General features: G+C 43.9%; 1 protein-coding gene and 2 non-coding genes across 11 annotated transcripts in view; all 3 read right to left on the bottom strand.

The window, feature by feature from the left end:
* The window catches only part of agbl5 (AGBL carboxypeptidase 5), a 129099-nt gene extending 121503 nt beyond the window's left edge, over positions 1 to 7596 (bottom strand). For all 9 annotated transcript variants that reach the window (XM_059981740.1, XM_059981743.1, XM_059981745.1 and 6 more), the window contains exon 1: positions 7117 to 7596. The gene's annotated coding sequence lies outside the window, so the exon portion shown is untranslated. The remainder of the gene's footprint in view (positions 1 to 7116) is intronic.
* Positions 7597 to 8253: 657 nt separating this feature from the next.
* trnaa-agc (transfer RNA alanine (anticodon AGC)) lies at positions 8254 to 8326 on the bottom strand. The gene has a single exon. It is a non-coding gene; the product is annotated as a tRNA-Ala (tRNA).
* A 2464-nt stretch (positions 8327 to 10790) lies between these two features.
* Positions 10791 to 10876, bottom strand: trnay-gua (transfer RNA tyrosine (anticodon GUA)). The gene is given in 2 exon segments: positions 10791 to 10826; positions 10840 to 10876. It is a non-coding gene; the product is annotated as a tRNA-Tyr (tRNA).
* Positions 10877 to 17021: the final 6145 nt, after the last annotated feature.

Below are 17021 nucleotides of genomic sequence, written 5' to 3'. Positions count from 1 at the left end.
AAATAAAAGCCAAACATAGAGCATAGAACAAAAATCAGTGGGAAGTTTTCAAATACCAACAGAAGGCAACTAAAAATGTCATTAAGAAGGTACAGATGAAATACAAAAGTAAGCTAATAAGAGGATACCAAAAGTTTCTTCGGATGCATAAAGTGTAAAAGAGGTGAGAGTGGATATTGGATCACTGGGAAATGATGCTGGAGAATGGGGGACAAGAAAATGGCGGACAAACAACAAGTATTTTGCTTCAGTCTTCACTGTGGAACACATTAGCTGAATGGTCGAAGTCCTAGGTGTCAGGGTCATGAGTGTGAAGTTATCATTACTAAGGGAAAAGGAGTTTGGAAAACTGAAAGGCCTGGAGGTGGCCAAGTGACCTGGACCAGATAGCATACACCCCAAGATTCTGAAAGAGGTGGCTGAAGAGATTCTGGAGGCAATAGTAATGATCTTTCAAGAATTACTAGATACTGGTATGGTTCCAGAAAAATTCAATATTGCATATAGCCCTCACTCTTCAAAAAGGGAGAGGTAGAAGAAAGGAAATTACAGGCCAGTTAGTCTGACCTCATTGTTTGATAAGATGTTAGAGTCAATTGTTAAGGATGTGGTTTCAGGGTACTTGGAGGAACATGATAAAATAGGCCATAGTCAGTATGGTTTCCTCAAGGGAAAATCTTGCCTGACAAATCTGTCCAAATTCTTTGAAGAAATAACAAGCAGGATAGACAAAAGAGAATTAGTCAATGTTGAGTACAGTCGGCCCTCCATATCCGCAGGTTCCACATCTGCAGATTCAACCAACTGCTGATTGAAAATATTCAAACAAAATATTCCAGGAAGTTCCAAAAAGCAAACCTTGAATTTGCTGCACGTGCCAAGCACTACACTGAATCCACGTGAATGAAGTGATATGTAGGCATACCCTGCTGTAGCCTCCCGCCATTTCACAGATCCTCAGTCTCTCTCCAGCACTCGCTGTTTGTGCATTGTTCACCTCGCGTCTCGTTCATTTGCCACTTGTGTTGTGAGCGACAGCAAGGAGTTTAAGGCTAGTAAGGGATGGCTGGCCAGCTATGTAAAGCACTACAGCCTCAAGAACTTCAAGATCACGGGAGAATTGGCAAAGTGTCACACGAGGCGGTTTAACAAGCTACAAGCCCATGGTATTAAAGCAAATATTCTACCTCAGATAAAGCAATGGCTGACTGGTAGGAGGCAAAGAGGGAGCCTTTTCTGGATGGCTGCCAGAGATTAATGGTGTTCCATAGGGGTCTGTGTTGACATCAATCCTTTTTACGTTATATGTCAATGCTTTGAATGATAGAATTGATGGCTTTATTGCAAAGTTTGCAAAGATAGGTGAAGAGGCAGATAGTTTTGAGTAAGTAGAAAGGCTATAGAAGGACTTAGATAGATTAGGAGAATGGCAAAGAAAAGGCAGATGGAATACAGTGTCAGGAAGTGTATGATCATGCACTCTGGTAGAAGAAATGAAAGAGCTGACTATTTTCTAAATGAAGAGAAAATACAAAAATCAAGGTGCAAAGGGACTTGGGAGTGCTTGTGCAAGATTCCCTCAAGGGTAATTTGTAGGTTGAGTCTATAGTGAGGAAAGCAAATGAAATGTTAGCATTCATTTCAAGAAGACTAGAATACAATAGCAAGGATGTAAAGTTGAGACTTTATAAAACACTGATGAGGTTTCAACAGCTCATCATATGAAGAGCATTTGATGGCTCTGGAATTCAGAAAAATGAGGGGTGATCTCGTTGCCACAGGCAGCTATGGAAGCCAAGTCTTTATGTATACTTAAGGCAAAGGTTGATAGATCCTTGATTGGTCAGGGCATGAAGGGGTACAGGGGGAGAGAAGGCAGCAGATTGGGGCTGAGAGGGAAAATGGATCAGCCACACTGAAATGGCAGAGCAGATTCAATGGGCCAAATGGCCTAAATCTGCTCCTATGTCTTATGCCACATAAAAGACATGTGTAAGAGTTCCTAATATTGGCGAACAGTCTGAAGATTAGTTGTAGCGTAGAAGACAAAACCAGAATATATTTTTCATGCTTGATGTAACTGGTGGACTGTTCCCAGGACCAGTTCTTAAAAAGATGTACCATAGATAGGCTGACTGAATGGGTAAAAACTTGGAAGGCAATGTTTAAAGTGGAGCTACATGAGATTGTGTACTTTAGTGTTAAGCAGACTATAAGATAAACAGATAAAAATCACAGATGAGAAAATTAAGTGCACTCAAAATTGTAAGAACAGGTGCACTAAGTGGTTTGAAAATGAAAAGGCAAATTAGTCTTCATGTCAAGAAATGTTGATGTTTACAATTGTAACAAAATACTGTTAAGATCACATTTAGAGTACCATGCAGAGCTTTCTTGCTCTCATTTAAGGAAGGAATAGCATTGGAGACAATCCAAAAGAGAGACATAGGGTAATTTTTGATGAAATTATCATTAAGAAATTATAAATTCGCAGCACCTTTTCTGTGACTATTCCCCCCTCCCCATCAAGCCTTTAATGCTTAGACCAACTGCCTTGATTCTATATCCCTGCTTTTGAACACTTTGTTGTGGAAAATAGGATTTCCTATTTAATCTATCAAAGCCAATTGCAGGGATGACTTACAACAGACTGAAAAGCTTGAACATGTAGATATTAAGGAGGAGGATGTACTGGAGCTTTTGGAAAGCATAAAGTTGGATAAGTCACCAGGATCAGAAGAGATATACCCCAGTCTACAGTGGGAAGCAAGGGAGGAGACTACTGAGCTGCTGGCAATGATCTTTGCATCATCAATGGGGACAGGAGAGGTTCACGAGGATTGGAGGGTTGCGGCTGCTGTTCCATTATTCAAGAAAGGGAGTAGAGATAGCCCAGGAAATTATAAAGCAGTGGCTCTTACTTCAGTGGTTGGTAAGTTAATGGAGAAGATTCTGAGAAGCAGGATTTCTGAACATTTGGTGAGGCATATGATTAGGAACAGTCAGCATGACTTTGTCAAAGGCAGGTCGTACCTTACGAGCCTGATTGAATTTTTCGAGGATGTAACTAAACACATTGATGAAGACAGAGCAGTAGATGTAGTGTACATGGATTTCAGCAAGGCATTTGATAAGGTACTCCTTGCAAGGCTTATTGAGAAAGTAAGGAGGCATGGGATACAAGCAGACATTGCTTTGTGGATCCAGAACTGGCTTGCCCATAGGCAAAGAGTGGTTGTAGACAGGTCATATTCTGCATGGAGGTGGGTCACCAGTGGTGTGCTTCAGGGATCTGCTCTGGGACACCCTACTCTTTGAGATTTTTTATAAATGACCTGGATGAGGAAGTGGAGGGATGGGTTAGTAAATTTGCTGATGACACAAAGGTTGGAGGTGTTGTAGATAGTGTGGAGGGCTGTCAGAGGTTACAGCGGGACATTAGTTGGATGCAAAACTGGGCTGAGAAATTACAGAAGGAGTTCAACCCAGATAAGTGTGAGGTGGTTCATTTTGGTAGGGCAAATATGATGACAGAATATAGTATTAATGGTAAGACTCTTGGGCAATGTGGAAGATCAGAGGGATCTTAGGGTCCGAGTCCACAGGACACTCGAAGTTGCTCTGCAGGTTGACTCTGTGGTTAAGAAAGCATACGGTGCATTGGCCTTCATCAATAGTGGGATTGAGTTTAGGAGCTGAGAGGTAATGTTGCAGCTATATAGGACCCTGGTCAGACCCTACTTAGAGTAGTGTGCTCAGTTCTGGTCGCCTCACTACAGGAAGGATGTGGAAACAATTGAAAGGGTGCAGAGGAGATTTACAAGGATGTTGCCTGGATTGGGGAGCATGCCTCATGAGAATAGGTTGAGTGAACTCGGCCTTTTCTCCTTGGAGCAAAGGAGGATGAGAGGTGACCTGATGGAGGTATACAAGAAGATGAGAGGCATTGATCGTGTGGTTAGTCAGAGGCTTTTTCCCAGGGCTGAAATGGCTAGCACCAGAGGGGACAGTTTTAAGGTGCTTGGAAGTAGATACAGAGATGTCAGGGTTAGGTTTTTTTTAAATGTAGAGTGTGGTGAGTGCATGGAATGGGCTGCCAGCGAGGGTCGTGGAGGCAGAAGCGATAGGGTCTTTTAAGAGACTCCTGGACAGGTACATGGAGCACAGAAGAACAGAGGGCTATGTGTAACCCTAGGTAATTTCTAAGATAAGGACATGTTCGGTACAGCTTTGTGGGCCGGAAGGCCTGTATTGTGCTGTAGATTTTCTATATTTCTAAAACCACTCAATTTCATATCTATAAAGATTTTCACTCCTACTCAAAAAATCAATTTCAATAACTTGCCCACCAAACTGAATGATGTATATTTACAAGATTTTTCCATTCCTCCTTTTGCAAAACAAGAATAGTTCTTTTTATCATGGCACCATTTCTGTCAACTTAAGATTAAAATATGATGACCAGATCCTCCCTAATTTTTGCTAACACATATTTAATAGCTTTTGGTCTGTCACCCAGGCCTAGCTGGCAGTTTATCACTTTTTAAACCCCTTTATACTTCTTCCATTGATATGCTGTTTGCATCCAATATCTCACTCATCTTGCTTTAACAACAACTTTGATGTCCTCCTTTTTTGGAAACAAAAGTATGTTAGCCACACAATGGCTACATTTTTATCCCCCATTTATTCTCATCTCTTCGATCTTGCGACTATCTGATATTACTTAAAACATGTTCAGATTTCCTTTCCTTTTACTTTTTAGTACTTTTATCACGTCCTCTTCATTTTTGAGATTTGTATTTTAATTCCATTCCTACATGTTGTGCTCTTCTAGGTTTTATGCTGTGTTGAAATCCTGATGACACAAGGACTCCAGATGCTGGAATCTGTAGCAACAGAAAAGTGCTGAAGAAATTCAGTGGGTCAGGCAGCATCTATGGAAGGAATTGGACAATTGACATTTCAGGTCGTAACCCTTCATCTAGTCCCAAAACACTTCCCTCCAAAGACGCTGCCTGACCCACTGAGCTCCTCCGACATTTTGTGTTTGATCATTGAACTCTTCTATGTCTGAAACAGAGTTCCCCATTTGTCTTATCTTATCCTCCAACATCTCTTCATCAGAGAATGGTGGTCTGATGTTACTCTGTTGCAAGAACAGGTGTATCCCAAGGCTACTTCTTGAATACTGAAAAATACATGTGTGGTAGCTAACGCTTTCTTTCAGAACCACTAGCAATCAGCCAGCAAGATTGATTGCACCAAAACTTAGTCTCAACAAGAGATGGATGTCTTTAATTAATCAACTCATTAAGAGCAGATTAAACCAAATACCAGAAAAAATATTAAGCAAAACACACAAATGCTGGAGGAATTCAGTAAGGAATGCGGCATCTATGAAACTGAGACCCTTCATCAAGACTGGTAAGGAAGAGGACAGAAATCAGATTAAGGTGGGAAGGGAGTGAGGGTGGAAGAAGTAAAGGGCTGAAGAAGAAGGAATCCCTATCACCCTGTCACTTGGAAAAAAATGTTATTCTCTCCTCTTAATTGCTCCATCTCTGTTGTATCTGTGATCAGGATTATGCTTTTTTACCCTAAAACACAAAATGCCTTTTTTCCTAAGAACAGGGTTCCCTTCCACCACAATCATCGATGTCCTCACCCAAATCTCCTCCCATTTCCCACACATTTACCCTCACTCCATCCTCCCACCATCACGAGGCATAGGGTTTCCCTTGTCTTTAACCTACCAACCCACTGAGCCTCTTCATCCAGCGCATCGTTCCCTGTAACTTCTGCCATATCCAACAGGATCTTAACACTAAACACATCTTACTTCCACCCCCATCCTCCTCCCAGGTTTCTATATGGATCATGCTCTATGTGACTCCCTTGTCCATTCATCCTTCCCCACTGTTCTCCCTCCTAAAACTTACGCCTCCAAGCATAATAACTGCTACACGTATCCTTAACCTCCTCCACCAGCATTCAGAGCCCCAAATAGTCCTTCCTACATAGTTTGTCAGGGCCATTAGAAACCAATGCAGTCACTGCTACATCGGTGAGATCTGATGCAGATTGGGGGACTACTTCACTGAGCACCTTCACTCTGTCAGCCACCAAAGGCATGACCTCCCGGTGGCTACCCACTTCAGTTCAACCTCCCATTCCCATTCCGACACCTCTATCAATGGTCTCCTCTACTGCCACCATGAAGCCAAACGGAGGTTGGTGTAGCAACACCTTATATTCTGTCTGGGTAGCCTGCAAGTTGACAATATGAACTCTGATTTCTCCAACATGTTAATTTCTGCCCCTCCCTCCTCCTTTCTTTTTCCATTCCTTATTCTGGTTATCCACTCATCTTTCATCTTCTCTACTACCCTTCACTTCTTTCCTCCACTGTCTTCCTCTTCTTCAGCCCTTTTGTTCTTCCACCTATCACCTCCCAGCTTCTCACATCATCCCCTTCCACATCACCTGTTCTTACCTATCACCTGCCAGCTTGTACTCCTTCCTTCCCCCCAGCTCCTTATTCTGGCTTCTTTCTTCCAGTCCTAATGAAAGGTACGGCCAGAAACTTTGACTATTTATTCCCCTCCATAAATGCTGTTTAACTAACTAAATTCTGTGAGCATTTTGCATATTGTTCAAGATATCCAGCATCTCCGAGTCACTCATGTTTAGAAAAAAAATGCATTTCCTACCGTTTTTAGCGATATCAGGTTCTGTTGTACCATAAAATGCATAACAGATCGTCATTTGACCATTACATCATTGAAGACAGCTCTACTCAGCCACAGGTGCAATAACTCATTCATTGTTTAACAGAAATTACAGGTATTGGTAATACAGACAATAACAGAGCAATTATCAGTATCGAATGTCAGTTGTCCCACAAATGCCACTACAATCCCACTGTAAATGCCACTACCAGTCGCATCCATACCGACCCGCTCACTAACATTACTTTTTTACCAGTCTGGCAGCAGTTGACGCCACTGATGTTACAAGCTAATCGTTCAGCCCACTGCTAATAGCAGTTCACACAGGCAGCAACTCGTCTTGTCACACGTCGGCTGCTGCCAGCAGCTCCCTGTCCTCGCTCACCTGAACTCAGCGGCCACGCCGCCGTCCCGCAGCGGGGCTCAGCTGGAGCCCAGCACTGCGGCTTCCATTCCCCGGGTTCTCGGCGCCGTCCTCAGACGTGCCAGCGACCTCTTCCTCTGGCTGGTTCTCTGAAACCGGCCCCTCGAACTGCAGTCGCTCGCCACCCCCTCCTACCGAGCCGCCGATCAATTGCTCTCTCCGGCTCTGGGTCACGGCGTCACGGTCACGCCGCCTCCGCTCCTCGACTTCCCGCTGCCTGCGGCTCCTCGAGCTGTTGTCCCGGGAGCTGACCCGCTCCTGGTTCGGTCTTCGGCTGCCGCCTTCGCCCGTGACCCTGGCTGCCCGCTGCCCACCGATATTGCGGTCTCCGCCGGCCGGTCTGTCGGGCTCCGTCTTGCTCACTGCCTCAGTCGCTAACGGCGACTCCGGCTCTTTGTCTATTTCCCCAAACAAACCGATGCCAACTCGTCCTCCCCCCGCTTGACAGCAGCAACGAACACCGTTATTGGCCAGCGCGCAGTGGACGTTATTGGCACAGCAGCACAGCAGACGGTGATTGGGTTAACAACAAAGCGCTGCGCTTGACCCATTTCTAGAACGCATGCGCGCTCGGTTGCTGGCGTTTTACTGGTATCCAGACAGATTCCAGCGTTTCTCCCCCACCTCAAAGTTACTGCCCCAACGAGTCGTAGGCACAATGTGGAGTGAATAAGTTTCAGGGAAAACTAACAAGCCAGTATATCAGATAGTGCAAAAATGGGCCGAATCGCAAATAACCACGCTGAAACCCGAGGACTGTTGTGTTAAAACAAAACAAAGAATTATTTAGAGGCTACCCCCAATTTCTTTTCTAATTCAGTATGTCACACAACACACACAAAATGCTGGTGGAACACAGCAGGCCAGGCAGCATCAATGGGAAGAAGTACAGTCAACGTTTCGGACCAAGACCCTTCGTCAGGACGGCAGTCTTTCACTTCGGTTTGTGCTCTCGAGTGAGCCCGGCAGTGCCAAGGTAGACCTGAGCCCAATTACATGGCTATTTACATATTAAGATTTAATTTTCACTTTTAAAATATGTATAACATACTACGTGCAATTTCTCGCCCAACTGGGAAAACATGCAAACAGAAAACTTGGAGGATGCGGGCATCGATCCCGCTACCTCTCGCATGCTAAGCGAGCGCTCTACCATTTGAGCTAATCCCCCACTTCGATGTAACCTTCAGGAAGGACTCTGAAGAAGTATAAATAATAGATATTTCACAAAAGTATTTTCTGATATTGTCCAAAAAGATCTTCTCATCATCACCCGATTTCCTGCAACCATTTTCCCCCAACATAAGCCTCGCACGATAATTTATTCACAGAGTGTTTACCTAAAGAGAGAGAAAACAGGGAATTATAGACCGGAACACACACAAAATGCTGGTAAAACACAGCAGGCCAGGCAGCATCTAAAGGGAGAAGCGCTGTCGACGTTTCGGACCGAGACCCTTCGTCAGGACTAACCGAAAGGAAAGATAGTAAGAGACCGGTTAGCCTGACGTCAGTGGTGGGAAAGATGCTGGAGTCAATTATAAAAGAGGAAATTACGACACGTTTGGATAGCAGAAGGATCAGTCCGAGTCAGCATGGATTTATGAAGGGAAAATCATGCTTCCCTAATCTTCTGGAGTTTTTTGAGGATGTAACTATGAAAATGGACAAGGGAGAGCCAGTGGATGTAATGTACCTGGACTTCCAGAAAGCCTTTGATAAAGTCCCACATAGGAGATTAGTGGGCAAAATTAGGGCACATGGTATTGGGGGCAGAGTACTGACATGGATTGAAAATTGGCTGGCTGACAGGAAACAAAGAGTAGCGATTAACGGGTCCCTTTCGGAATGGCAGGCTGTGACCAGTGGGGTACCGCAAGGTTCGGTGCTGGGACCGCAGCTATTTACAATATACATTAATGATTTAGATGAAGGGATTAAAAGTAACATTAGCAAATTTGCTGATGACACAAAGCTGGGTGGCAGTGTGAAATGTCAGGAGGATGTTATGAGAATGCTGGGTGACTTGGACAGGTTGAGTGAGTGGGCAAATGTATGGCAGATGCAGTTTAATGTGGATAAATGTGAGGTTATCCACTTTGGTGGCAAGAACAGGAAGGCAGATTACTATCTAAATGGAGTCAAGTTAGGAAAAGGGGAAGTACAACAAGACCAAGGTGATCTTGTACATCAGTCAATGAAAGTAAGCATGCAGGTACAGCAGGCAGTAAAGAAAGCTAATGGCATGCTGGCCTTTATAACAAGAGGAATTGAGAATAGGAGTAAAGAGGTCCTTCTGCAGCTGTACAGGGCCCTGGTGAGACCGCACCTGGATTATTGTGTGCAATTTTGGTCTCCAAATTTGAGGAAGGACTTTCTTGCTATTGAGGGAGTGCAGTGTAGGTTCACAAGGTTAATTCCTGGAATGGCGGGACTGTCATAGGTTGAAAGATTGGAACGATTGGGCTTGTATACACTGGAATTTAGAAGGATAAGAGGGGATCTGATTGAAACATATAAGATTATTAAGGGATTGGACACGCTGCAGGCAGGAAGCATGTTCCTGCTGATGGGTGAGTCCAGAACTAGAGGTCACAGTTTAAGAATAAAGGGTAGGCCATTTAGAACAGAGATGCGGAAAAACTTTTTCACCCAGAGAGTGGTGGATACGTGGAATGCTGTACCCCAGAAGGCAGTGGAGGCCAAGTCTCTGGATGCATTCAAGAGAGAGTTAGGTAGAGCTCTTATAGATAGCGGGGTCAAGGGATATAGGGAGAGGGCAGGAACGGGTACTGATTGTGTATGATTAGCCATGATCACAGTGAATGGCAGTGCTGGCTAGAAGGGCCAAATGGTCTACTCCTGCGTCTATTGTCTAAACCGTCTGCTGGGGCAATGGCAGCTGCACGGGTGATGCCAACAGGCTCAAAAACTGGCTAGAAAGACTGAAAAACACAAAATGCTTTGAAGGGTTTCGGCCCGAAACGACGTTATTACCTCTTCCCATAGATGCTGTCTGGCCTGCTGAGTTCTGCCAGCATTTTGTGTTTTTTTATTTATTTCCAGCATCTGCAGATTCACTCGTGTTGCCTGGCTAGGTTGTAGGAGTCATACTGGATACTGTCGTAGGACAAAGGACCCTCTTGAAATTCCTGACATTCTGAACAATTTTTCTTACCCTCTGCATGCCACCTTGGAAACGTGAGAAAGAGGAGCACTTTCAGTAAAAGTGTAAGACGGCAGCGCTGCTCCAAAGAGCGCTATATGAGGTCATTCTTACCATTAGGCTCTATAATGAATCAAACTAAGCCGGGGAAGTGATAACCCCCTCCTGTTACGCTGTTATTAACCTCTGTTTACCACACCCTGCTATCTCGGACACTGCAATACTGGGCACTGACTGGTATGTGCACCCATTACTGTATAACACTACAGTAATTTTATCAATGTGAACTTGGAAATCTTGTAATCTTTGACTTGTAAATCATTTTTTACTTCTCTTACTTCTTTATTCTCTTCTAATATTTGTATACTGTATCTGTGCACTTGTAATTTCCTTTGGGATCAATGTCTATCTAAAAAGGAAAGACAGTCAGAAACTAAAAAGGAAAGACAGTCAGAAACTAAAACGTACGTCCTTCGAGCCGGAATCGAACCAGCGACCTAAGGATTACAGCCGAGCTCCTACAGTCCTCCGCTCTACCAGCTGAGCTATCGAAGGCGCTGCACAAATAGTTGCTCTCACGCCTCCTGTGTCTGTCTATGCGGCTAGCGATGTATTTTTAAGTGTTATTAACCTGTCCAGCAGTTGCTGCAGAGGAAACGCAACGGTCTCCAGATGCTGTAGCAAAAATAATTAAATGCTGGAAAAATTCAGCCGGTCAGGCAGCATCTATGGAGCGAAAGAGATTATCAACGTCTCAGGATTGATATCCTGAATCGAGATCGAGAGCTTTGAGGAAGAAAAGTAGTAGGTGAAGTCTCGGATTTGACAGATGTATTCAGGTAGGAGGACAGCGAGTAAGTGGCGGGGCAGATGGATGGAAACAGACTGGGGAAAAGGAGGAAGGAATCAGATGGAGGTGGGACAGTGGCTAGATGATGATCTAGAGGTAAAAGCACAATGCTGGACTCTAATAATTAAGAAAGGTGTTACGTGGAACTAAATAAAAGGGGGATAATGGGCAGATGGAAGGTTGGGAAAAGGGTGAATGTGATGGATAGTGGTGCGTGAGAGAGAGAGAGAGAGTGAATGAATTTGATTTTTTATTTCTTACATCCTTACATCACGTACGTAAAAATCTTTGTTTGGTCTCCATCGAAATATGCCATGTGCAATTATAGTAATTTATAATAAATAGAACAGCCAGTGTAAGCTAATCAGTCTGATGGCCTGGTGGAAGAAGCTGTCCCGGGACCTGTTGTACCTGGCTTTTATGCTGTGATAATGTTTCCCAGATGGTAGCAACTGGAATAGATTGTGGTTAGGTTGACTTGGGTCCCCAATGATCCTGCGGGCCCTTTTTACACACCTGTCCTTGTAAATGTCCTGGATCATGGCAACTACAGATGCGCTGGGCTGTCCACACCACTCTCTGCAGAGTCCTGCGATTAAGGGAGGTACAGTTCCCATACCAGGCAATGATGCAGCCAGTCTCATGCGAGGCGTGGATGCTTACCAAGACCATGAGAAAGTCACTAGATGGTTGCTATACACGAATACTCCAGATGGCTCTTGACGTAAGTGGGCAACAGCACATGACGAACGTCGAGTTCTATGATGACCTACCGATGCTCACTACTAAAATCGAGGCGAGAAGACTGCAACTAGTGGGGCACAGTCTACACCGCCCTGAGCCATCTGCCAGCCTAGTCATCACATGGGAGGATGAACCCTGGGCACCCTCCCAAGACTATGGTCAACATGCTCCTAGAAAAAGCGACACAGCTGATGTGGATGAACTGAACACACGGAGGAGCGGAGAGTCCGTCATTGTGCCCCACACCGGCCCCCTAGGCCTGAGTCGACGTAGTAGTAGTTACCATTTTGTATACCTCCATCAGATCATCTTTCATCCTCCTTCTCTCCAAAAAGGAAAACCCTAGCTTGCTCAACCTTTCCTCATCCATTTAGCTTCCTGGTAAATATAAACTGCAACCTCTCTAAAACTTCTACATCATTCCTATAATCAAAGTTTTATAGAGCTGCAATATTACCTTGTGGCTCTTCAACGCAATCCACCAGCTACTGAAGACCAACATTCTATATGTCTTCTTAACAGCATTATCAACTTGCACTGTAACTTTGAGGGGGTCTATGGACATTGAACCCTAAGATACCTCTATTCCTCCAAATCTGTGATCAACACTGTATTCTGCCTTTAATTTTGGCCCTCCAAACTGAATCACTTCACACTTCTCCTGATTGAACTTAAAATGGCCATTCTTAGCTCAGGTCCACATCCTATCAATGTTCCTTTGTAACTTTCAACAACCTTCTATACTATCCACAACACCACCAACCTTTGTGCCATCTGTTGACTGACTAACCCACTATTCCATTTCCTCATTTGTCATGCATCAAAATCACAAAGAGCAGGAATCCCAGAACAGAATTGTGTTGAATACCAGCAGTCACTGACCTCCAGGCAGAATACATCCATCTAGTACAACACTGCCATCTGTTAGAAAGCCAATTCTGAATTCAAGCAGCCAGGTTTTCTTGGATTTCATGCCTCCTGACTTTCTTAATGAGCCTAATATGTCAAACACTTTTTTTTTAACAATCTATATACATCAACTGCTCTGCCTTCATCAACATGTCTCGTCATTTTCTCAAATCAGGCTCATGAGGCTTGACCGCCTGCTCACAAAGCAATGTTGACAATCCCTAATCAGACTTTGCTTCTCCAAATTGTTGCAAATCCTGTCTCTAGGAATTCTCTCCAATAGTTTGTCTATCGCTGATGTAAGACTCACCTGTCTATAATTTCCAGGGTTATTCCTATTACCTTTCTTGAACAAAGGAACAGCATTTCCTACCCTCCAATCCTCGAACACTACTTCTGTGGCCAAAGATGCAGTGGTCTATTGCCCTATTTCCCATAGTAACATGGAGAATATCCTGCTCAGAACTAACTGGGACTTATCTGTCCTAATGTTTTTTTCCCCCAAAAGTTCCAGTGCATCCTTTTTCTTAACATTGACATGTTCCAGCATATTAGCCTGTTTTACACTGACCTCACATTTGGTAAGGTCCCTCTGATTTGTGAATTCTGAAGTATTCTTTAAAGGATCTCCCACCTCCTCCAACACCAGGACAATTTCTCTTTTATCCTTGATCAGTCCTACCATCACCTCAGTCATCCAACTGTCCTTCACATATCTGTTGTTCTCCTTAATACTATTCGCTGAGGTCTTGCCCTGTCCCCTTCTAAATCTTAAGTTCATTCTTAAGCTCCTTTCTAGCCACCTTGTAATTCAAGAGTCCTGTCTGATCCCTACTTTTTAAACTGTTAAAAGATGTACTTCTTTCTTTCTTCTGATTAGATGTTTCACATTTCATGTCAATCATTCACCCGATCATTTTCTTGCCTCAATGGGACAAACCAAGGCTCCCTGAACAACTTCCACATTTCTCTGCGTAAATCCTCTCCCAAGTCCCTGCCCAATAGCATCATAGTTCACCTTCCCACAATTATTTTTGCATATTATCTTCTTTTATTCCTATCCAAGGCTCTCATTAATGTCAAGGTTTTTTGGTCACTATCTCAGCCATCCAGGAGATCTGTCACCTGACCAGGTTCGTTGCTAGTACCAGATACAGTATACCACTCCTCTAGTGGGACTGTCTACATACTGTGTCAGGAATCCTTCCTGGCACACCTAACAAATTCCACCCTACCTAAACCTTTTTCATAAAGAGCACCAAAGGCAGTAAGCGCCCAATCCAACCATTGCTTCCCTTCCACAAATGATGCTTGAATCTACTGAGTTCCTCCAGCAATTTATTTTTAGCCACAAGCAAGGAGCTGCTGCTTCCAATGTTAAACTTCAGCTGCACATTGCCTCAGGGGAGCTTGGAAACATCCTACAGTTAATAACTATAACCTGTAAGGAGCAGACAAACTTAGAGGCATTGAGAATTGTGAAGTTCAACTCCTGACCCCATATGCAAGCCCAAGATGAACTACTGCACCTCCGTCTGGATAATGTATTTGGAGGTCAGACAACAAAATATGGGAGGATGGCATAAAGGCTCAAATAAAGGGGAGAGGAATTGTATGGTCAGATCTGAAATATTCAATCTACATTCGTTTAAACAATAAGGATCAAATTTTAACATCAGAGAAACATTTACAAGACTATTAATCCAATGAGGCAAAAATCAAATCAAATTCGTTTAATTATCATTCAACTATACATGAATACAGCCAAAAGAAACAGCATTCCATAAGGCCATAAGACAAAGGAGCTCTGCTCCAGCATTTCATCATGAGCTGATCCAGTCTCCCCTTTAGTCCCATTCCCCCACCTTCTCACCATAACCTTTGATGCCCTGACTACTCAGATACCTATCTATCTCTGCCTTAAATACACCCAATGACTTAGCCTCCACTGCCGCCCATGGCAACAAATTCCATAGATTCACCACCCTCTGGCTAAAAAAAATTTTTTGCATCTCCGTTCTGAATGGGCACCCTATAATCCTTAAGTCATGTCCTCTGGTACTGGACTCCCCCACCATGGGAAACAACTTTGCCACATCCACTCTGTACATGCCTTTCAACATTTGAAATGTTTCTATGAGGTCCCCCTTCGTTCTTCTAAACTCCAAGGAGTACAGTCTGTATCGTACCCTGTAACTGGATGTCTTACCAGCAAAGACAGAAGTATCCGTTGGAGTGGGGTGGTACTATTTTCAACAGGGTATTATTAGTAAAGTATACAAAACAATATCAATGCAAATATACAGATAATACACGTTAGCAATACTAAACCTAAAAGTGTGGGTATAATAATAATCAAGCTGTATCATTGTCTAGGGGATAATGAATTGTCACAGGGAAATATAAAGTTCAGTTCAGACAGGCTGAGAGGGAGAGGGAGAGGGAGATCAAACACTGACAGCTATTGTCCTGCAAACCTTCCTTTGCGATCTTGATCTGTCGATGTGTTTTTGTGGCCATTCAAGTATGACCCCTCTGTCCTTTAGCTAGACCATTCTTCCATGGTGGATTCGTCACCCAGGCAAGGGCGGACACACACACAAGCCCCCACCGGCCTTGCTATAACCACTGTGAGTGAAATTGACCGATTCGTTCAGTCCCCGATGCCCCACACTTTCTCGTGGGTTTCTGATGCTCACTAGTGTGTCTCCCCAGACCTCACTTTTATCCCCACTCACGGGGTCTCAGGTGTCAATCAGGTTTGAATGACTTAACCCGTCAAACCAGCCCACTCTGGCTGTCCACTGAGGAATTTTAATGAGCAGGATGGTACCACGTAAACAGCCCTCTCCGCAGCCATAAGTCTTTCAGGAGTCATAACATGGACGATAAACATACTCTCTCTCAGGCTGTTATCTCGCCCTTGTCTGAAGCAAATGTTCCAGTCCCAATATGTTTTCATTCCATCTCTTTCTCTCTCACTAACAGCCTGGCAACAGTAATAGTTTGTGATTCTCCCAGGGGAGGGGGACATGGGCAACCTTGCACCCTTCTGCCCATCAGAGCTGTTCATCCTTCGTAACAAGTCCAAGAGCGGTCAAACGTTCCTCATATGTTAACCCTCTCATTTGCAGAATCATTCTAGTGAATCTTCTCTGAACCCTCTCCAATGTCAGCACATCCTTTCTTAAATAAGGAGCCCAAAACTGCACAGATCTCCAAGTGAGATCTTACCAGTGATAGAGCCTCAACGTCACATCCCTGCTCCTATACTCTATTCCTCTAGAAATGAATGCCAACGTTGCATTCGTCTTCTTCACCACCAACTCAACCTTAAAGGTATCCTGCACCAGAACTCCCAAGTCCCATTGCGTCTCAGAACTTGAATTCTCTCCCTATTTAAATAGTCTGCCCATTTATTTCTTCTATCAAAGTGCATGTCCGTACACTTTCCGACATTCTAATTCATTTGCCACTTCTTTGCCCATTCCCCCAATCTATTGAAGTCTCTCAGTAGACTCTCTGTTTCCTCAGCACTACTGACCCCTCCACCTATCTTTGTATCATCAGCAAACTTAGCCACAAAGCCATCTGTTCCATAATCCAAATCATTGATATACAATGTAAAAGAAGCGGCCCCAACATGGATCCCTGTGGAACACCACTGGTAACCAGCAGCCAACCAGAATGGGATTCCTTTATTCCCACTCTGTTTCCTGCCAATCAACCAATGCTCTATCCACGTATTTAACTTTCCCGTAATTCCATGGGCTCTTATCTTGTTGAGTAGCCTCATGTGCGGCACCTTGTCAAAGGCCTTCTGAAAATCCAAATACACAACATCCACTGCATCTCCCTTGTCTAGCCCACTTGTAATTTCCTCAAAAAATTGCACTAGGTTTGTCAGGCAGGATTTTCCTTTAAGGAAACCATGAGGAGTTCTGCCTATCTTGTCATATGCCTCCAGGTGCTCTGTAACCTCATCCTTGACAATCGACTCCAACAACTTCCCAACCACTGATGTCAAGCTAACAGGTCTATGACTTCCTTTTTGCTTCCTTGCCCCCTTCTTAAATAGTGGAGTGACATTTGCAATCTTCCAGTCCTCCGGAACCAGGCCAGAATCTATCGACTTTTGAAAGATCATTACTAATGCCTCTGCAATCTCCACTGCTACTTCCTTCAGAACACAGGGGT

The sequence above is a fragment of the Hypanus sabinus genome, chromosome 10 (genome assembly GCF_030144855.1).
Source record: "Hypanus sabinus isolate sHypSab1 chromosome 10, sHypSab1.hap1, whole genome shotgun sequence".
Classification (NCBI taxonomy): domain Eukaryota; kingdom Metazoa; phylum Chordata; class Chondrichthyes; order Myliobatiformes; family Dasyatidae; genus Hypanus; species Hypanus sabinus.
The sequence above is the reverse complement of the archived record's forward strand: the minus strand, read 5'-3'. Positions and strand labels throughout refer to the sequence as shown.